Genomic DNA, 20,584 nt, shown 5'->3' with positions numbered 1-20,584 from the left:
AAAAGAAATCTCATGAGGTTCAACAAGGACAAGTGCAGAGTTCTGCACGTATGACTGAAGAATCCCATGCACTGCTGGGGACCGACTGGCTAAGCGGCAGTTCTGCAGAAAAGGACCTGGGGATTACAGTGGCTGAGAAGCTGGAGATGAGTCAACAATGTGCCCTTGTTGCCAAGAAGGCTAACAGCATATTGGGCTGTATTAGTAGGAGCATTGCCAGCAGATCGAGGGAAGTGATTATTCTTCTCTATTCAGCACTGGTGAGGCCTCATTTGGAGTACTGCATCCAGTTCCCCCCACCACCACCACTACAGAAAGGATGTGGACAAATTGGAAAGAGTCCAGCGAAGAGCAACAAAAATGATTAGGGGGCTGGGGCACATGACTTATGAGGAGAGTCTGAGGGAACTGGGTTTATTTAGTTTGCAGAAGAGAAGAGTGAACAGGGGATTTGATAGCAGCCTTCAACTACCTGAAGGGGGCTTCCAAAGAGAATGGAGCTCAGCTGTTCTCAATGGTGGCAGATGACAGAACAAGGAACATTGGTCTCAAGTTGCCCTGGGGGAGGTTTAGATTGAATATTAGGAAAAACTATTTCACTAGGAGGGTGGTGAAGCACTGGAATGAGTTACCTAGGGAGGTAATGGAATCTCCATCCTTAGAGGTTTTTAAGGCCTGGCTTGACAAAGACCTGGCTGGATGATTCAGTTGGGGTTGGTCCTGTTTTGAGCAGGGGGTTGGACTAGATGACCTCCTGAGGTCTCTTCCACCCCTAATCTTCTATGATTCTATGAAGTCCCACCAGGTAAGAAATTGCAGAACCTATGAATATGTCTAGATAGTTCCTGTCTAAAAGAAACTTTGTCTTCTAACTTGGTATGCCTGGCTAGTGCAGACAGGACCCAGTCATGTTATAAATGAGTTTACAGGGATAGAACAGTTGAGGCCTTTCTACAGTGACCAAAGAGACTGTGTTAGTGCCTTTCTCGCAATTACTATGTTTAAGAAAAGATGGAATCATGCTGGAATCATGTTAAATGGTTTCCCTGGACATAGCAGACAGGATCTTATTGCAACCGCACTGGATACAAAAAGATGTTAAACAAAAAAAAAAGTTCAGAAAACTGTTTATTACAGTTAAATCTTTAATGTCTATCTATCTCCAAGTCATTGCTAACCATGAGAATTTACCAAACTCCTGTCTCTTCAGAAAACAGATTTCACAAAGGACTCAGTTCAGTGATAATATCCATCAGCTACAAAACAGTAGTTCCAATAATATCATAGGCTACTTTGATGTGGGGTTAATTAAGCTTATCTGAATTAAAATACCATATAGATTTGGCTAAGGAGAATCCTTGAGGTGGTGAACATAAATGTTGTATAAGTCACCATGCCTGTTTGTGTCTGAAAGACTGTGGGCGCCTTTTTTTTGGTGAATGAAACTTGAATGAGCTCCCCCTTTTCTTCCTTTTCATTTGCTTTTTCTATAGAGTTTTTAGCTATTCATTTGTGTAACCTAGAATCTTTTCAAGATGTTCAGACGTGAATCTATTCTGAGTCTGTGTTCATTATTGTTGATAAAGCACTCTGAAAAAAGAAGAGTGCTGCATAAGTACTAAGGACATTATTTGGCCCAACTTACATCTAGTACAGCTGGAAGGCAAAACGCTTGTGTAATTATTATTATTATTTTATTATTAATAATAATAATCACATGGGCCAAATTGGTGAAACTCTCAATGGCTACACTAGAAATTGTGCCTGTGTGCTGTCTCTTTAAATTTGTCAGAGGAAGCCAGGCAGGATGGGACTGGGGAAGGTGATAGGCAGAAGCTGTGCAGTGAAGCAGCTGTTTTCCTTATTCTAATACACTTCCTTGCCCATTGAAAGAGGAAAGCAACTTTTTCGGTGGTTCTTTCCTATTGCCACTTGACTGGGCCTGCTTTGGCCTTCTGATTTAAGGGAGTTCACTAATATTCTACCTCTTAGCTAGCCTACTGAATTCTGCTTTTAAGAGGAGCAGGGGAGAGAGGGAAGCCCTGTCTGTACTGGTTAAATAACTAAAAATGTACTTAAGCATGGTTAACATCTAGTTATGGCCTAGCAGGGTTTTAGGACATTTCAGCCAAATGTTTTTAGAACAGCAAAGTTCTAGCTTAAGCATGGTCTCCAAAGTAAGGTCCCAGGACATGGTTAATAGAATACAGGTTTTCCTCATTATCAGACCAGTGAACTTTTATAAAAAATTGTTTGACTAGAATCCATTTTGAATCATATGATGTTTTAACTCCATTTTCTAGCTTGTCCATACTGAACTAGAGCTCAAATAAAGAGGAGGTTCCACATCCAGCTAAGGACTAAAATCATATCACAGAAGTATAGGGCTGGAAAGAACCCCAAGAGGTGTTGGGGGGGGTAGCTCAGTGGTTTGAGCATTAGCCTGCTAAACCTAGAGTTGTGAGTTCAATCCTTGAGGGGGTCATTTGGGGAACTGGGGTAAAAATCTGGGGATTGGTCCTGCTTTGAGCAGGGGGTTGGACTAGATGACCTTCTGAGGTCCCTTCCAACCCTATGATTCTGTCTAATCTATGCCCCCACTCTGAGGCAGGGCTAAGTAAGCCTAGACCATTTCTGACAGGTGTTTGTCTAACTTGTTCTTAAAAATCTCTAAGGATGGGGATTCCACAACCTCCCTTGCTACCCTAGTCCAGTTCTGAACTATCCTTATAGTTAGAAAGTTTTCCCAGTATCCAATCTAAATCTCCCTTGCTGCAAACTAAGCTGATTATTTCTTGCCCTGCCCTCAGTGGACATGTACAACAATTGATCACAGTCCTCTTTGTAACAACATTTTACATTTGAAGTCTATCAGGTTCCCTCTCAGCCTTCTCTTCTCTAGATTAACCTCCTCATAGGTCATGTTTTGTAAACCTTTATCATTTTTGTTGCTTACCTATGGACTCTCTCCAGATATTGTCCAGATCTTTCTTAAATGTGGCACCCAAAACAGGACACAATACTCCAGCAGTGGCCTCACCACTGCTGAGCAGAGCAGAACAATTACCTTACATGTCTTACACACTACAGTACTATTAATACACCCCAGAATGATATTAGTTTTTGAAACTGCAAAATATTTTGGCTCATATTCTATTTGTGACTATAACTCCCAGGTCCTTTTCTGCAGTACTACTTCCTAGCCATTTTGTGTTTGTGCATTTTGATTTTTAACTTCCTACATGTAATATTTTGGCACTTGTCTTTCCTGAATTTCATCATGTTGATTTCAGAACAGTTCTCCAATTTATCAAGGTCCTTATGGATTTTAATCCTAACCTTAAAAGTGCTTGCAACTCCTCCAAATTTGGTATCGTGCAAATTTGATAAGCATATTCTCCCCCAAATCATTAATGAAAATATTTAATATTTCCAGACCTATATAGACCATGTTTTCACCTTCATTTACAGGAAATGGGCCCCAGAACCTGTGACTCCTAACTGAACTCCCACCCAATCATATGAGACCACAACCTGTGGCAACAAAACATTCCACCCGCTGAATAAAATTCCAACCTCTAATTGTCAAGAATTAGAGAGAGTGATTTTATTTTTATTCTTTGGGAGAACTGGGAGCCACTTTTGAATTAACCTTGGGCCAACTAAAAGCACAAACCACCCTAGGAATCAGTTATTTAACATTAAGAATTGTTTTTAGAGAACAGGCCAAATTCCGCTGTCATTTACTCTTGAATTTACAGAAGGGTAACTCCATTCACTGCTATGGAAATTGCTCCAGATTTTTACCTGTATAACTAAGAACAGAATTTGGCTCTAGCAATAGAGAGGAGTGGGGGAGAGGAAAGGGAAGAGAGAGAATTGTGATTTTGGAGCCTTTACTGAAGAATTTCTGTTGTGTTTTGTTTCTGGTTAGAAAACAAACAGATTTAGATACTAAAATGCAGTAGAATTTAAAACAATACTTAAAGCAAATATAATCCCATGTTTATTGGAGTCCAACAGAAAAGGCCAAATCTCAGTTTCCCAGACCTGAGATGCACTATGATACATGGTATTTGCAAAACGTATGCTTTCCTGGAGGGTCTGTAGGTGGAGATGCACTGAATCAGATCATCTCTTAGGAGCCGTGGCCCCATCATTTCTCCTGCCAATGCTGTCCACTTTTTGGGGTATGTATAGGTCAACTGCAGGCCCCCTAGAAAATCAGAAGTTGCAGATAACTTCTGCAACCCTCCTCTAGGTGAAATTTCCATCTCTGGTGGGAGCCTGTGCCCTGAGCTATACTAATGAAAGCCAGGATAAACCAGAGCTGAATCAATCCCTACAGCTTTGCCTAGGTTTATAGGTAACAGAAAAAATAGTGTCAAGTATCAGAGGGGTGGCCGTGTTAGTCTGGATCTGTAAAAAGTGACAAAGAGCCCTGTGGCACCTTATAGACTAACAGATGTATTGGAGCATGAGCTTTTGTGGGTGAATGCCCACTTCATCAGATGCATGTGGGACATTCACCCACATGCATCTGATGAAGTGGGCATTCACCCACGATAGCTTATGCTTCAATACAACTGTTAGAAAAAATAGCGATACCAACCCTGGAACCCCGATTTCTGAGATTTGTGTCCTTCCAGAATTAAAAACTGCATCTGCAGAAGAATTCCAACTCCAAGAAATGACAGTCCATTGCCCAGCTGCTGCCTGTGAATTAATAGGGTACTGGGTTTTGTAATTATTCTTCAGGAGGACTGGGAACCTGCCTCCCTGAGGACACTTCTCTCCTTGAGCCACGTGGTTTCAGTTACAATCAGCAGAGGTGCTCAAGCTGCAGTCCCACTGTTTTAAGAGACTGGAATGGCGGGGCTTCTAGAAGGGCATTCTCAGCTTTGGAACCACTTTCTCCTCCCTTTGGTCTGAAAAATCTTGAATTTGTTGGTCTTCATGTTATGCTGCAAAACCAATCTATTTACTTGGATTATGTTGGGGAGGATGTATGAGTGAGCTCCTGTATGTGTGATGGAGACTTTTATATGAGGGGAATTTGTTTGGGCTCTTGAATTTTATGGTGTGGGTTGCTCCTGGTTTCATTTTTATTTACTATGTTTTTAATTAGTTGCAAAGAGCACCCATTAATGTAGGTTGGGTGCCTTTTTATGGCTACAATAAATAAAAATGAATAAACAAAAATATAGAACTATCCAGAGGCCAATAAGAAACACAATTAGGGCTAATCTGTAGGCCCACAACGGAACCCAGGATGCAGGGATTCAGCACTCAGAATTTTTGTCAGGCTAACAAAGTTTGGGACTCTTACTGATATAAATGTTTATTGTATTCTGGTGAGTAAATGAAGCAAAAACAAACAAACCTGAGGTGCTGAACAACTGCAAAGTTTGTGCCATTCATCTGGTGTTGGGTTTGGCAGAGGAGATTTGGAGGTCCAGGAAATGGGAATTGCATTTTGTTTCTAGGAACATGAGGAAACAGAGCAACCCTTCCTCTACAGGCAGAACTTCACATGACATGTCAGTATGTTGTGGGGTGGGACCAGTGCAGGTGTAGGAGGGGATGGAGCAGTACATGATAGACCTCCAGTTCCCCTATGGATATTCCAACCTCCCTGGATCCATGCCACTGAGGAGCCAGAGGGAAACACATCTAATGGAAGGATGGTTCTTAAAGAAACCATGCTCCTAAGGGATAATGGAGATAAGAGCCAGTCAAGCTGCCTTTCATGGTAGAGGGCTATACAATTTCCCAAGATCCAAGGGTTTGGGAGGCTTCACTCCCATAGGTTCTAAAACCCCATCGCCTTGAGGGAATCCTTGATAGGAAACTCCATAAGTGAAACTTCCTAGAGATACCCTATCCCTCTGCCCCACTTTTCTTCACAAGAAAGGATGGCTGGGCCCATATATTACTTTTTTGTTTCTCATAGTGAGATTAAATGTAGTTAGTAAATAATAACCTGACTCGTCTATCATGTTTTTCATCCCTGGATCTCAAAGTGCATAATAACATTATAACCGGATTTGAGGTATACATGCTATTGCTAATGGTAACTGACAGAGCTAAATACAGTAGGAACTACAGTTCTACAGCAAACTTATTGATTGAAATAATAAATAAGTTCTTTGAGTGCTTGTTCATATTTACGCCACTGCTGGTGCCTGTGTACTCCATACACTCAAGTTCAGATTCTTTTGGCCAGCAGTCTGCCTGTTCCAGGAGTGTCCTTGTGCTTCCCACCTCCAGATATAAATGCAGCACAGCCCCAAATGTTCCTTAGTTGGAACTTGTAGTGTCCACACTTCTTGTTCACTGTGCAGCCTATTCATTGTTGTGTAAATAGTGGCAAATCTTTAGGTACTTAGCAGTAAATCATTTAGATTAGCTTTCAGTTATCTTGTTGATGTCTCCTATCTTCTTTTAAAAAGAAGAAAGTTTTTCCTTCACTGTGAATTTCCCAATACCAGATCCAGTCATTATGACTGAACACAAATCTTCAGGCTTTAAAAACTGCCCTCATGTGCAGCAGTAATTCCCCTTAATAATGAGTATATGAGATGTATCTTATAGCTTGGTGAGAGGCGCCTGCCAGAAAGATGTGTCATTTGCTAATTGCTTTTGAAGAGAACTAAATAGAAAATCACTCCTGAAGCGGTTTTTGCTGGAGGGATCAATGTCCCTCTCTTCAGATCCTGGAGTGTCTGGGACTTAAAAACCCTGAGAAGACCTTTTCAAAGAGCACTCATGTCAGTTCTTCAGCTCTCAACTCTGAAACAAGCATTTTGAAGGGTACACTGCAGTTAAAAACCCACAGCTACCCCATGCTCGCTAGAACAGGCTAAGGGGCTGTTTAATTGTGCTGTAGATGTTCGGGCTTGAGCCCGGACTTTAAGATCCTGCATGGAGGGAGGGTCCCAGAACTCAGGCTGCAGCCTGATCGCAAATGTCTACTTTGCAATTAAATAGCCCCTTAGCCCGAGCCCTGCGAGCCTGAGTCAGCTGGCATGGGCCAGCCGTGGGTGTTTAATTACAGCCTAAATACACCCTAAGGATTCATCCTTCATGTGTGGTAAAATCTCTGGAGCCGGGGAAGAAAGGAGCACTCAGCTTCTAAGGGGAAGAGACCTAGATCTGCTTCACTGGTACCTAGCCCTAAGTAAAAAATCCCATAGATTTGCCTCTGAGAAGGGTAATTCAAGGCCCAGGAAGGGTCCCTCTGGAACCCACTGAGGAACCAGTCGCCATGTCTTGGTAGCAGCCTCTCCGTAGCATCAGAAATTACTTCAGTCCCGAGGCCTCCAGTACCAATGTCATCTTCTGGTACAGATGCCTTTGACTCATTTATCCACAGTGCCAGCTGACTCAGTCCCAAGATCCTATATGGTGTCGTGAGACTTCAAGGTCTCTTCAGTACTAGAGTCACCACTGTTCTCCATGGTTAAGATACCTCCCTTGGTATGGACTGTGGCACCTAGTTTGGTACCAAACACATTGACATTGCCAGTTAGAGCGCTTTCTGAGAACTGACCTTGAACTCCAGATAGAACTGCTCCACCCCTATGAGAAGGATACTCCTTTTCCTCCTCCAGGTCAGACAATAACAGAGAGGTGTCATTAGTGTATTCCCTGGGATCTAGGTATTCTGGTACATATGCCTCAGAGAGGGAGTCTAGGGCTCACTATTATTATTCCACTATTATAATAATAATAATTATTATTATCATAACAGGAACTCTGCTCGATACTCCTGCCAGCACCCTTGGCCTTATTGGAACTGGCCAGGAAGCCAGTTTCAGAAGTCTAGTCCAGGACTAGATCTCTCTCTCTACCATGACATAAGGGAGTATTCCAGGCAGCTCAAGCTCCAGTACTTATAATTGAACAGCAATTACAGGGTTCTGATGAGAAGCTGCAAGTGGAAGATTAGCCTATCCCAGCATCCATCCCATCATCTCCTGATGAGACTGATACCTGCAACAGCCACCTCATAGACCAGTGATTTCAAAACTTCCCAGGACTTGCTGAATAGGATGACAAATTCACTGGAATCTCTACTGTAGATTGTCCCAGGAGAAATTGTACAAGCTCCTGGATCTCTGAAACACCTCCGTGCTTGGGCGCCTGGCAATGCCATCAATGAGTGACAGTTGGAGACTGCCAAATTATTCTGGCAAACACCTGCTTCCCTAGCTAACATGTCAAAGAGAGCAGATCACCGCTACTAAAGTTTTTCCAAGTTTCTGAACAATTTTAAACCTATCCTGCACCTAAGTGGTTGCATTCATGAGAGAACCAGATATGAGCAACAGAAATCTCTACCCTGAAACAAAGAACCAAAAAACTCAATAAATTTGGTCATAAAAAATATTCAACATCAAGCTTACAAGTGAGGATCACCAGTTATCAGGTCTCATTGGAAAATATGATTACTTGAATTGGGATGCCATCTCTAAAGTTGTTGACAAAATTCTTCAGAGAGGAATTTAAGTCTTTGGTCCTGGAGGGACAGCTCATAGTGTGCCCATCCCTTCAAGCAGTTATTGATGCTGCAGATACAATCCATGGCATCTTTGATTAACATGAGAAGATCTTTTGGCTTCAGTCCTCTGGTGTCCCTAAAGAAATACAAGTAACAAGAGAGGCTCCACTGTTTGAGGGCTGCCAATTGTTTAATGTAAAGACAAAGTCTTACATACGCTAAAGGGCTCTCAGGGGACACTGAGGTCTCTAGGAGTTGCTCCTGCATCCAAAAGAAAACAATTTTGACCTCAGGCATAGCCAAGGCAGGACTCAAACTCAGACACATGATCATACTGGCTCAGGGATGGCCATGGCAGGTTTTCAGACCTCATGAATCTCTCTGACCTCCAATCTGATTATCTCTTTAATCAGATCTGATATTTCAGAAAGAGGTGCAGGAAGGCTACATCTTCCCTGCACCTCATGGCATGGATGCTGACTGGTTAAAAACGGTAGACAAGAACTGTTCTACGGCAGTGCAGAACATTCTAATACATACTAGAAAAGACTCTACAAGACTATTTACCTTCGAGTGGAAGAGAATTACCCTTCTGACACAGCAACATCAATTAGCTCCGTCAGCTAGTTGGACTAGTTCTTTTCCTTAAAGAATTCAGGACTGTCTATAAGCTCCACCTGGCAAATATTTCTTCTTGCCATCCACCTAGTCAGGATCACTTAACATTTTAACTCCCCACAATAGCTAGATTCCTGAAGGGCCATATGCAGGTATATCTTCCAACCTGGAGCCTCCCCCTCAGTGGGATTTCAAGCTGGTGCTGTCCAGATTGATGTCATCATGCCATCTTTGAGACCCTGCCCACCTTTTCATCAAAAGAGCCTTGCTAGTGGGAATAACATCTACTAGAAGGGTGGGGAGATACAAGCACCCATGATGGGACCTCCATACACTATCTTTCACAAAGATAGGGTGACTTCAAAACCTCAACTAAAGTTCTTGCCAAAGGTGGCATCTGGCTTATACCTTACTCAAGTTATACACCTGTCTGTTTTCTTTACCAAGCCACATTCCAACAAGGAGGAAGCTAAGCTTCACATATTAGATGTGCTTAGGGCATTACCTTTTCTTACACACAGGACTGTGCCCTTTAGAGTGTCCCCTAGGCTATTTGTAGCTTATGCAGATAGGGTGAGAGGTCAGGTGATATCAATTCACAAACAGTCTAATTGGATTGTGCTATGAAGTAGCTAACATAGATGCACCTTTGAGAGTTACAGCCCAAGGCTCAAGCCACTTCTGCAGCTACGTTAAGAAGTTTTTCTAATACTAGACATTTGTAGAAAAGCAATTTGGGGCTTGATACTTACAGTTACACAATATTACTTCATAATAGAAGCATCAAGATCTGATGTTTACTTTATCAGAGCTTTCTTGAAATCATTGTTCAGGTAGACTCTCAGAACCCACCTCCTGTGATCTAGGTCACTGCTTGTGAGTCACCAACAGTGAAATATAGATGAGGCAAGCACTCGAAGAAGAAGAAGAAAGAGTTAGTTACCATATATAAACTGTGATTCTTTGAGATGTGTTTTCCACATATATTCCATAACCTACCATAACCATAAACATAACCTTCCCCTGCTATTCTATATTGGCAAAAGAACTGAAGTGCCCTGCCCTTTATACCCTCAAGTGAGAGATGCGAGACATGGCCCCAACAGACACTGCTGGCCAAAAGCATCTGAACTTGAGTGAATGGGACCCACATGCATCAACAATGGAGTGTATATGTAAATAACATGTACTGAAGAACCATAGTTACTATAGGGTAAGTCACTGTTTCATATTTTATCTCTATCTGCATACCCAGCATTACTTAAGGCTCCAGGACTGTACAGCATTAAAATTCTACCTCTCCTACAGGGTGGCTTCCATGGAATAGTATGACTAGGGCTCCTAAGTGCTACAGTAATACAAATAAGAAATAAGATTTTCTGTTACCAAAAAAGAGAGACTTCTTTCAGGAAACTGACATTTTAAGGTTCCGGGGCTATGTGTAATTTTTAATGCAGCTTTAAGCAATTTCAAAAGTTTCACTTATGAACTCATCTCATTAAACTACCACTTCCTCTGAATTTAATGTTTCCACCTGTCCGACACAATTGTCCAATACTGTGCACAACACAATGTCACCATGCACCATCTCTGTTGTACTGATGCAGCTAATTAGTGACAATTACAACAAAGCTACAAAGTCTTTAAGATGATCATAAAGCTAGACATTTACAAGATTCAAGTTGAATGACAGCAAGCTCTTTTTTTAATTCCACTGCAGATTAAGTTGTAAAAACAGAAAAGCGCTCCAACTGCGAATTTTCAGGAGATCCTACAGGAAAACAAATTTTGTATCTGTGATTTCATTTTGAAAGCACTAATGACAGCCTATTTTTAAGCTGAAAGAATTGACGAGTATATATTATAGTCTCTAACTGAAAACAACATCATTAAATTTTTGGAGACGTCTGAAGAAGCTCTTCAAAATGCCAGCATGACCTCTGTAACTCAATAAAACCGTCAAAATAGCCTTTCTCCATCCGTAAAGAGAAAAATCTACTCATTTCCACTCTTCTGAAGTGATAAGATGGAATAGATAGAGGGATTTTTTTGTATGTTATAGTTACAAAGAACTCTTTGTAATAGCTTATACTCTATAATAATAGGGGGAAAGAACTTCTAATATTATCCTGCCACCTAGCAGTTTTTCAGCTCCATAAGCTGTAACTGCATCAGAAACCATGCATTTTCTTAACATGACAGGGAATGTGTTGCTCTGAGCTGTCACCCCACTCCCCCATGTAGGTTGCTGAGTCCATAGAAGAGACTAAATGCTGTAATCACCCAAAAAGCAGTGGGTAATACATGCCCTTGTATGTCTTGTTCCAACTGAAAAAAATAGTATGAGGGATTTATTCACTACCTTCTTGTGCTTCAAATATTGTCTGAACTTATTAAAGAAGACAAAAATCAGTGGAAGAAAATGGCATTGAGGGTATGTCTTTACTGCAGAGTTTACCCATGTCCAGACACTTGGAAATGGGCTCCCATGCTTGCCAGACCTGTGGGAGGGCATCCACACTGCAGAGCTGCAGCAACTCATACCCACTTAGCAGCATCCACACTAGCATGGCAGTAGCCCAGGTTAGGTGTTGGATTTCAGAGAGTGTATCCCGTGGTTCTTAGACCATCATTAACTGGAGTCACTCTAGGACTTGTTTTGTGGTGTTTTGTGGCAGAACTTTGTCCTTCCCAAGCCCCAGTGTGGAATTCTTTTTAGTGCTCCAGTACATTTAATCAAGGCACTACAGGCTCTGCATGCCACTCACTTCTGTCCATTCCAGCAGGTGCCAAGGCATGGACCAAGCAGTGGTGGATGAACTGTTTCTGCTTTTGACTGTGTTGTTGTTGCAGCAGATTGAGAGGCATGGTGAAGGACATTTCAGCAATGGTTTTTGACACTTACAAAGCGGTGGTGGCTCTTGGTAAGGAGATCATGCAGAATGGATGCTGACATGGCAGAGTGGAGACAGCTGTCACTTACTACAGTCACTGTGGATTCCTCATATGTATGCTGGTGCTTCTGGGGCAGGACAACTAGCACAGAATGCTGGGATTGCATCGCCATGAAGACCTGAGATAATTAGCAGTGGCTTCAGAATTTCTGCAGGAGGAAGGCCCCTTCATGAAGAGGCCTGACCCTCCAGCACCAGGACATACAAATGAGTTGAGGCCATACCACTCCAGAAGTGGGCTGCTATTGCCAGCTGTAAGGTGGCTACCCCAGACTGCTACAGGTCTGTGGCTAGCCAGTTTGATGTTGGCAAGTGGTGGTGGAGATTCATGAGGTGATTACTGCTGTGAATTACCCACCGGTGGCAGACATAACTAATGTGACAAAAGAAACAGCTGGTTTTGAGAGAATGAGGTTCCCAAATTGTGCTGGGACCACAAGTGTGAAGTACAATACTTGGTTATATCATGATCAGTGGAACTGGAATGAGAGGGCCCATCTTCCCTGAATGGGCTGTCATTGATGAGGCAGCAGGGGAATGGGTGAAGTTATGACAGAAGCAACTAAGCTCCATGGACAGAGCAGTCCACAGGATTTAATAAAGTTCCACTTAGTCAACTTAACCTGCATTCAGCATTGCACTTTGTGAATGAAAAATGGTGCAGCATCTGAGGGGTGAGTTTTCTGAAGAGCAGCAGCTGGCAGCGTGAGTCACTAATTTGGTCTGAAGCCAACCCAGATATGAGTACTCCTGGGAGAATTCTGCATCGCTACATGTGCACAGAATTCATGGCCCCCACAGATTTCTTTGACTACCCGCAGAAAAATGACTTCTGCTGGGGAAGCAAAGGCAAGCTGCAAGAGCAGTCATGCATAAACTCCCTGGCAGTGCAGACAGGTTGGTTTGGGTGCTCAGAACAAAGACGTAAATCACTGCCTGAGGAGCGGGGGACCTGGGTAGTCATGTATGTGTGTGAGAGAGAGACACTCTGTCCCTCTCGCTCACTATTGCAGCACTTTCGACATGGAGGGGCAAGGCTTTGGAGTATTTCTAAAGAGGTAGGCTTGGGGCAGGCTTTGTTCCCTCAGGCAGAGGAGAATGTAGCAGCCTGCCTGCTTAGTGAATTGTTCCCATTGATCTTGGTGAATTTCCCAGGAGTATAAAACAGGTGTAAAAATTTTAAGGCTCCATTACATTGCCAGAGTGGCGTAAAGGATGGTATGGCCTTATAAATGCTTATGGTTCTTTAGTGATTAGAACTGATCTACATTTTTGGACTGAAAAATTTTCCTATCAAAATGTGCTCCATGAACTGTTTGCCACTAACCTTTTTGGAGATGGTCAGTAACCAGTACAAACTGTGAGTTTGAGTCCCCAGCCCTCCCTTGCTTTTCAGTTGCCTATGATATAACACTGAGCATATAGCTGCACATATTTGTTGACTAAGAATTAGAAGTAAAGGGTCAATACTAGTTACATTACTATTAGAGGGAGTTTGATGATTTCTTCCAATGCTCCCCACTCCCATTCTCCAGCCATTGTATTGTAGTTTAAATAAATTGTCAAAATAATTGAAACTAGCTGGATTATATTGCATTATTTGACCAAAAAATGCAGAATATGGCAGAATTTTAGAATATTGTGTGCAGAATTTTTTACTTTTTTGGTGCAGAATTCCCCCAGGAGTATATGGGGGAGACAAACCTAGCCCAGCAGTGGACCCGGGGGAAGAAGGAGTTCGAGCTATACACAGACATGGCCATCCAGGAGGGCAACAACAGCAAGTGGCTAAAAATGTTATTTTACCTCATTGGGGGAAAAGGCAGAGAGATCTGCAACACTCTGAAGCTCACCACTGCCTCTAGCCTCACATCACAGCAGTCTGGGTACCTATTGCTCCCCAAAGCAGAGCAAAAGTGTGGTGTAACACAGGTTGTTCTCTAGAGATCAGTCTGAAGGGCAGGGGATAAACCCTTGTGTTACTGCCTTACACACAGTGCAGACTTGACAGACTCCCTAAATCAGGACAGGCTAGTCTGCTGTACTTGGGATCACCACCTGAGGGAGCAGCTGCTCTGGGAAGGCAATCTCACATTAGATTGATGCCTAGACATGGGGCGTGCAGCAGGAGCCTGGAGAAAGAGGATGAAAGTCATAGGAGGCAGAACGTCCCCAGAAGTACATGCAGTGAGACCACAGCAAGAAAGAATTTACCAGAAAAAAGACTGGGAATCTCTAAACAGGCATTGAGAAAGTGAGAAAACTAGCCTGTATTCAAGCAAATATAATGAATATTATAGGCTTTAATAGCTTATAAATCATACATGCACATAGTCTGAAATAACTTGCTCACCAAGTACTCAGAATATTTTGATATATATGTATATCTTCCTTCACTCCTCAAGATCCTCTCGACCCAAGTCCATAAAACGATCACCTGTAAACTCAGTCATTTGAAGCATGGATAGTGCATGAAACAGAAAGCGGCGTGTGCACTAAAATACACAATTGTACGTATGTACAGATCAAAAGAAGAAAGAACACACTAATACTTAAGAAAACAAAGGAAAACAGGAACGAAGGCACTATACAACTGAGGGTGCGGGACCATCAACAAAAGATGGCAGACTTCCAGCTATTACCAGCCAAGAGGAACACTGTACATGACATCACTCCTAGGATGAGTCCCATATGAGTATGAGCTTGGCAGGATTGCTTCACGACACTGCCGTCTCCGACCTCACATTTTGTCCGATTTTATCGGCAGTGAGAGTATTTATTTTTTTAAATAAGTTCTGAAAGCACAGCCAGAATTTTACTAGTAGCAGCTGGCCAACAAAATGCTGCCTTAGGGGATTGATAGACTTACTCATAGAAATACTAATTTTACAAGTGCAATTATTGTTTTTTTTCTCAGCACTGGCCTCCCGCCTCTCAAGAATGAACAATTAGTGAAGGGTAAGGATAGGGTAAGGGTATTTGTGTAGCCAGATGTGTATATTTTTGTCATATTTGAACAAAAATGTCTATATTTAGAGAGAATCTTCTTTTTCCCATATCTCCTTTATTGATCAATAGATTTTGATAACATTTGAAATGGAGTGAGCTTTTTCTTTTTTCAAGGCCCCTCATATTGCAAGGCCCTAAACTCTATCTTAGTTAGCTTATGCCTTAATCCAGCCCTGTCTGTAGAGCAGTGGTATCAAAGCACCTGTAAAGGCAGCACAGCCTGGGTAAGCAGCATGATGGTGGGAAAGAAGCCATCAGGCAAATTATGCATCTGCATAAACCCAAAGCCCTGGACCTGGCTTTGAAAAGATACTGCTATTCACTGCCCACCATGGATGATATCTGGCCAGAAATCGCCAAAGCCAGAATCTTTACAGTCTGTGAGTAAGGGACAGGTTTTGGTACATATGCCTGGATAAAGAGTTCAGCATGCTGACAAACTTTGCAACACCGTTTGGTTGCAACAGATGTCTGTGCATGCCAATAAGCATAAGTCCTGCACCAAAGGTGTTCCAGAGAAGTCTCACCCAAGTGGTGAAAGGATTGTCTGGGGTGAAAATAATTATGGATGATATCCTCATTGTAGGTGAATGTAACAATGATACTGAAGCTGAATCAGACCATGAGAGAAAACTACAAGCTTTTCTACAGTGATGCAGAGACAAGGATATAAAATTTTCAATCCAGAAAAAAATGTGACTCAGATAGCATGAGATGACATACAGTGAATGTTTATTCACAGCAGAGGGACTGAAGACTGATCCCAACAAGATCGAGACAGAGACAAGCCAACTCCAGTGGATGCAAAAGGGACACAGAGCTTCATAGAAAAGACCAAGTTCTGTCCACCCTGACAGAAGTAGTGGATCCCAGACATCAGCTCACAAGACAGTATGTTGAATGGGACTGGGAAGTCCCCAACAGCAAGCATTTGACACTCTGAAACAAATAACAGATGCCCCTGTCCTGAAGTACTACCAGCCAGAAAAGCCACATGACAATCCCATGTGATGTACTGGAGGAAAGAATTGGGTGTCACTCTTTTCAGGAGCAGTCACTCATGCCAGCAGCAGACTGAACAGGGGTACACCCAAATTGAAAAAGATCTTCTGGCTGTGGTATTTGGAGTGGAACAATTTCATCAATACACCTATGGCCACCCACTAAGAGTTCAATCAGACGATACACCTCTACAGGCAATCATGACAAAGCCATGAGTGCTCCAAAGAGATTACAGTGCATGTTGATGCACTTCCAGTGCTACCAGATAGAGACAAGATATTGTCCAGGATGATCACTGGTATTAGTTTACACCTGGAGTAGGTCATATTTACCCATCATCAGTGTGTGAGAGGAAGAGGATTGGGACTTAGTGCAGCATGTTAATGAAGTCAGTCTCCCAGTGTCAACAGCGAAGCTGATGCAAGCCAAATAAAATCAATGAGCCTATGGAAAAGACAGTCAAGAGAATGATAGTGGCAGAGTAGAAGAGAAAAGCCAAGGACAGGTAGGAGCAGAACCATATTTTCAAATTAAAGATGAGCTGAGTGTGCAGGATGAAATCATATTTAGAGATCAGAGAGCGGTTGCTCCATCTCATTATGTAAGGATGTCATGCAAAAAATACATACCTCACATCTGGGTATTGAGAGCTGTCTGAGATGGATTAAAGGGTGTGATTATGTGCTGAGAACGAATACACAACTCCACTCCTTGATAGAAAGGTGTGACATCTGTGTGTTGTGTGAAAACCTCTGGCAGAAAGAGACTCTCTTACCATCTGAGCTATCCACCAACCATGGGAAAAAGTGGGAACGGACTTATTTGCCTTCAGTGAAAAGAAGTAGTTGTCCAGTTTTAGGCACCACATTTTAAGAAAGATGTGGACAAACTGGAACAAATGCAGAGGAGAGCAACAAAAATTATAAAAGCTTTAGAAAACATGACCCATGAGTAAGGCTAAGATTTTATCATGGACTTTTTTAGTAAAAGTCAAGGACAGATCACAGGCAAAACAGAAAAAATCACAGAAGTCATGACCAGTCCTTAACTTTTACTAAAAATATCCCTGACAAAATGGGAATCTGTGATCCCCACACTACTTCAAACGGGGCAACTGCAGAGATTAGGACCTGCCTGTAGCAACTGGGGGCTGCAGGGTACCCCTTGTGCTTGTAGCTGTGGGTGTTCCTGGCCAGCCGCAGGAGCTCAGAGCTCAGGGTTCCTCGCCACGAATGGGGGCCAGGAGCTGCCGCAGCAGCAGGGAATACAGGGGTTCCTCCACAGAGCTGCCCTGGGCAGCAGGAAGCTGGGGGTTCCCCACCACTGCCCACCAGGAGCTGGGGGGGTCCCTTGCTGCCCTGGGCAGCAGGGAGCTGTTGGGGTCCCCCACTGTCCCTGATGGCAGGGAGCTGGGTGATTCCCCACTGCCGCCGGCAGCAGCAGAGAGATTGAGGGGTTCATCCACCAGCGGCAGGGAGCTGCGGAGTTCCCCCACTGCTTCCTGCTCCAGTGGGGGGCCCTTCAGCTCCTGACCACTGCAGGCTGAAGTCATGGAGGCCGCTGAAAGTCATGGATTGATGAGGAAAGATGTCAAAAACTGGATATGTTTAGTCTACAAAACAGAAGGCTAAGAGGGGACATAAGTCTTCAAATATGTAAAATGTAAGTACTGTGATCAATTGTTCTCCATGTCCACCAAGGGTAGGGCAAGAAGTAATCAGCTTAGTTTGCAGCAAGGGAGATTTAGGATGGATATTAGGAAAAACTTTCTAACTATACAGATATTTAAGCACTGGAACCAGTTACCTGGGGATGTGGTGGAATCCCTATCACTGGAGGTTTTTAAGAACAGGTTAGACAAACACCTGTCAGGGATGGTCTAGGTACACCTATTCCCACCTCAATGCAGGGAATTAGGTGACTTCTCAAGGTCCCTTCCAGCCTTACATTGCTATGATTCTATGCTATGGCTCATGTGCCCAAAGTTTGCCTGCTTCAAGGAGCACATGTATGTGTCAACCATAAAGGGTACTACTTGATCATTATGCAGTCCTTGGTCAGTCACAAAGGCAGGTTCATGAACACTAGCATGGGATGCACAGACAAGGTGCATGATGCCACAAAGGTGTGTATAAACTAGGAGGAAGCACCCAGTGCATAGAAGGGGAGAAGAGTGCAGAGGAGTGTTTTGTTTTGGAATAATTTTACAATATAAATAAGCATATTTATAATAAGTTGTTTGTAGAGGTAGAAGGGGTGGGAAAAAATAGACCTGGGGAATTATGGGATGGCATTGAAGGGTTATCAAAACCTGAGCTACACAACCTGGGCTTTATCTACATCCCCATTGCAAAGTAGGTAGGTTTGACCCTGTCTTACAGCGAAACCAAGGCGCTAACCAAGAGCAGCCCCAGCCATTTTGCTGGCCAGAGCAGAAAACATTTTTCCTCCTGTTACAGATCCACAGGATCTATGCTATGCTATGCTCCAGCTTTTTACAGTCTCTCAGAGGAACCCTGTTAGTGTGCCAGACCCCCAAGGGGTCTCACTCTTGCTCCAGAGTTAGCCACACACCCTCTCCACCTCCTAGACTGAGCCTCTGGGCTCCAGCAATCCTGCTTCACACTGAGTTCTGCTCAGCAAGTCTAGCTGAACTAGAAACCCGGTTAAGGACTTGGATGCACTCAGGGACTAATGCCCTCCAGCCAGTATTTGCTGTGATAAACTGCCTTTTCAAAACAGAGCAGGATTTATTAGGCAACTGGAACAAAACACTGGGAGTCCTTAGGTTAGCACAGAGAAATAAACATTAAAGCACACTCCATTTTAGTCGAGCCAGAGCAAACCACCAGCCCACCTGCAGTAGATTCCATCTCAGCCTCCCTAGTCAGTCCTAGGAGGGAGCAGCAAGCCTCCTCCAGAAGCCTACAATTTATCCCCTGCTCATCCCATCTCTTGAGCTGGAGTCTCTGCTCAGCTTCCCTACTGGGGTGCACAGGGACCTCCTTCCTTGGGGTCATTGGTTGCTAGGTGTCAATGTTCTGATCAATGGGGCTTTCCATTGTCTCGTTCAGATTTTGCATTGATATGGGTAGCTTTCAGCAGGTTCCAGTCAGTTCCTTAACAATCCTATTCCTTGCAGCCCAGACAACAAGGCACCACACTCACCTCATGCTCTGTGCTGCCCCTAAATGCAGATTTAACCCTTTTTTTCTTCCACTAGGTAACAAGGCAGAGTAAGAGGGAAACTAAGGCACACATAGGATCCATAAAAAATGTTACGGAAAATTCCTACTTTGTCTCATCCCCTCCCTCCCCCTTCTAGCAATGGAGCTGCCAAGTAAAAAAAGAAAGCCAAACAGTTTGGCTTCCTCTGACAGTTGGCGGCCTCCTCACCCCTCCCTACAACCACCCCGGCTCTAACCTGTACCCTCAGCCAAGCCAACAAGCCTGGGTTCAAAGCACATCTAAGCCTGATCATAAGGGTTTTGTGTGAGGCCAAGTATAGGGGATTTGGCTAAAACCTGGGTAAGAAACTGAAGTAAGCCTGCAATGAAGTTATACCCTGAAAGGAAGATGCAATGAGCAAGCAAAAATAGGGAGAACCCCTCACAGAGTTAGAACTGGGAGATTTATACTTTAACATTGTTGCAATACAGACTATGGCAAACAGCTTTGCTACAGAGGGATTATTTATATAAAATATGGGTTACATATATTTTATATGGTTTTTGTGTTTTAAGTCAACTATACAGATTAGCACCTTATCACCTGTTTTGTTCATAATAATTGTAATGGGTTTTTTAAATTAATTTTAGCTACTATTTTAGGGTTTCATACAGCTGCCCATTACTGTAGTATCTGAGTACCTATTTTTTCCAGTGTTTTTTCTAGCATTTGATTATTATTATTTAACAAATACTGGAAGGGAAAAAATTAACAAAGAAACCTTGAAACACAAATGTTTAGTCAAAACCCTGTGAGCATACACGATCTCTTCACTGCCAGCCCTAGATTTGGGACTGGTAAAGTAGTGCAAACACCCCAAATATAAGGAGGAATAGCAACCCCTTCTATTTATCTTTCCAATCCGTTTTGCATCTGGACATATATTAGGATGTATGCTTTCCAAAATTCCAGGATGGGAAGATTTCCTAATCATGGAAATAATGCCTGAGGTTCTCAGAACATGCTAGATCAGGCCTAATGATTAAACATCTCACTTTTTTTTTAAAGATAAGGATTAAGTTCTCACATTTTTAAAATCTACGTTTGAGACAGTTATCACCTAAATCTTATTATTTATTTTGTATCTGTATGGGAATAGCATGTAGAAGCTGCAAAAAAGATTCTGTTCTGTCTAAGTTCTTGTACCACACACTTCACTGTAGTATGAGTGCCTTTCAATGTAGCAATAAGCAACATGACTAACATCTGTCATGTTGTTTAGTCTGTTATCCTCTCCCCAGGAGGAGAAGCATATGCAGTGGAGTATTTT

At 42.8% G+C, this 20,584-nt stretch overlaps 1 long non-coding RNA gene across 1 annotated transcript in view; it reads right to left on the bottom strand.

Moving 5' to 3' along the window:
* Nucleotides 1-8,439: 8,439 nt before the first annotated feature.
* The window catches only part of LOC120389451, a 28,108-nt gene continuing 15,963 nt past the window's right edge, over nucleotides 8,440-20,584 (bottom strand). The window contains exons 2-3 of the long non-coding RNA XR_005590931.1: nucleotides 9,874-10,034; nucleotides 8,440-8,639 (exon numbers count right to left, since the gene is read on the bottom strand). This is a non-coding gene — a long non-coding RNA (uncharacterized LOC120389451). The remainder of the gene's footprint in view (nucleotides 8,640-9,873; nucleotides 10,035-20,584) is intronic.

Source organism: Mauremys reevesii, linkage group 1 (genome assembly GCF_016161935.1).
Source record: "Mauremys reevesii isolate NIE-2019 linkage group 1, ASM1616193v1, whole genome shotgun sequence".
Classification (NCBI taxonomy): Eukaryota; Metazoa; Chordata; order Testudines; family Geoemydidae; genus Mauremys; species Mauremys reevesii.
Note: the sequence above shows the minus strand (reverse complement) of the source record. Positions and strands in the feature narration are given on the sequence as shown.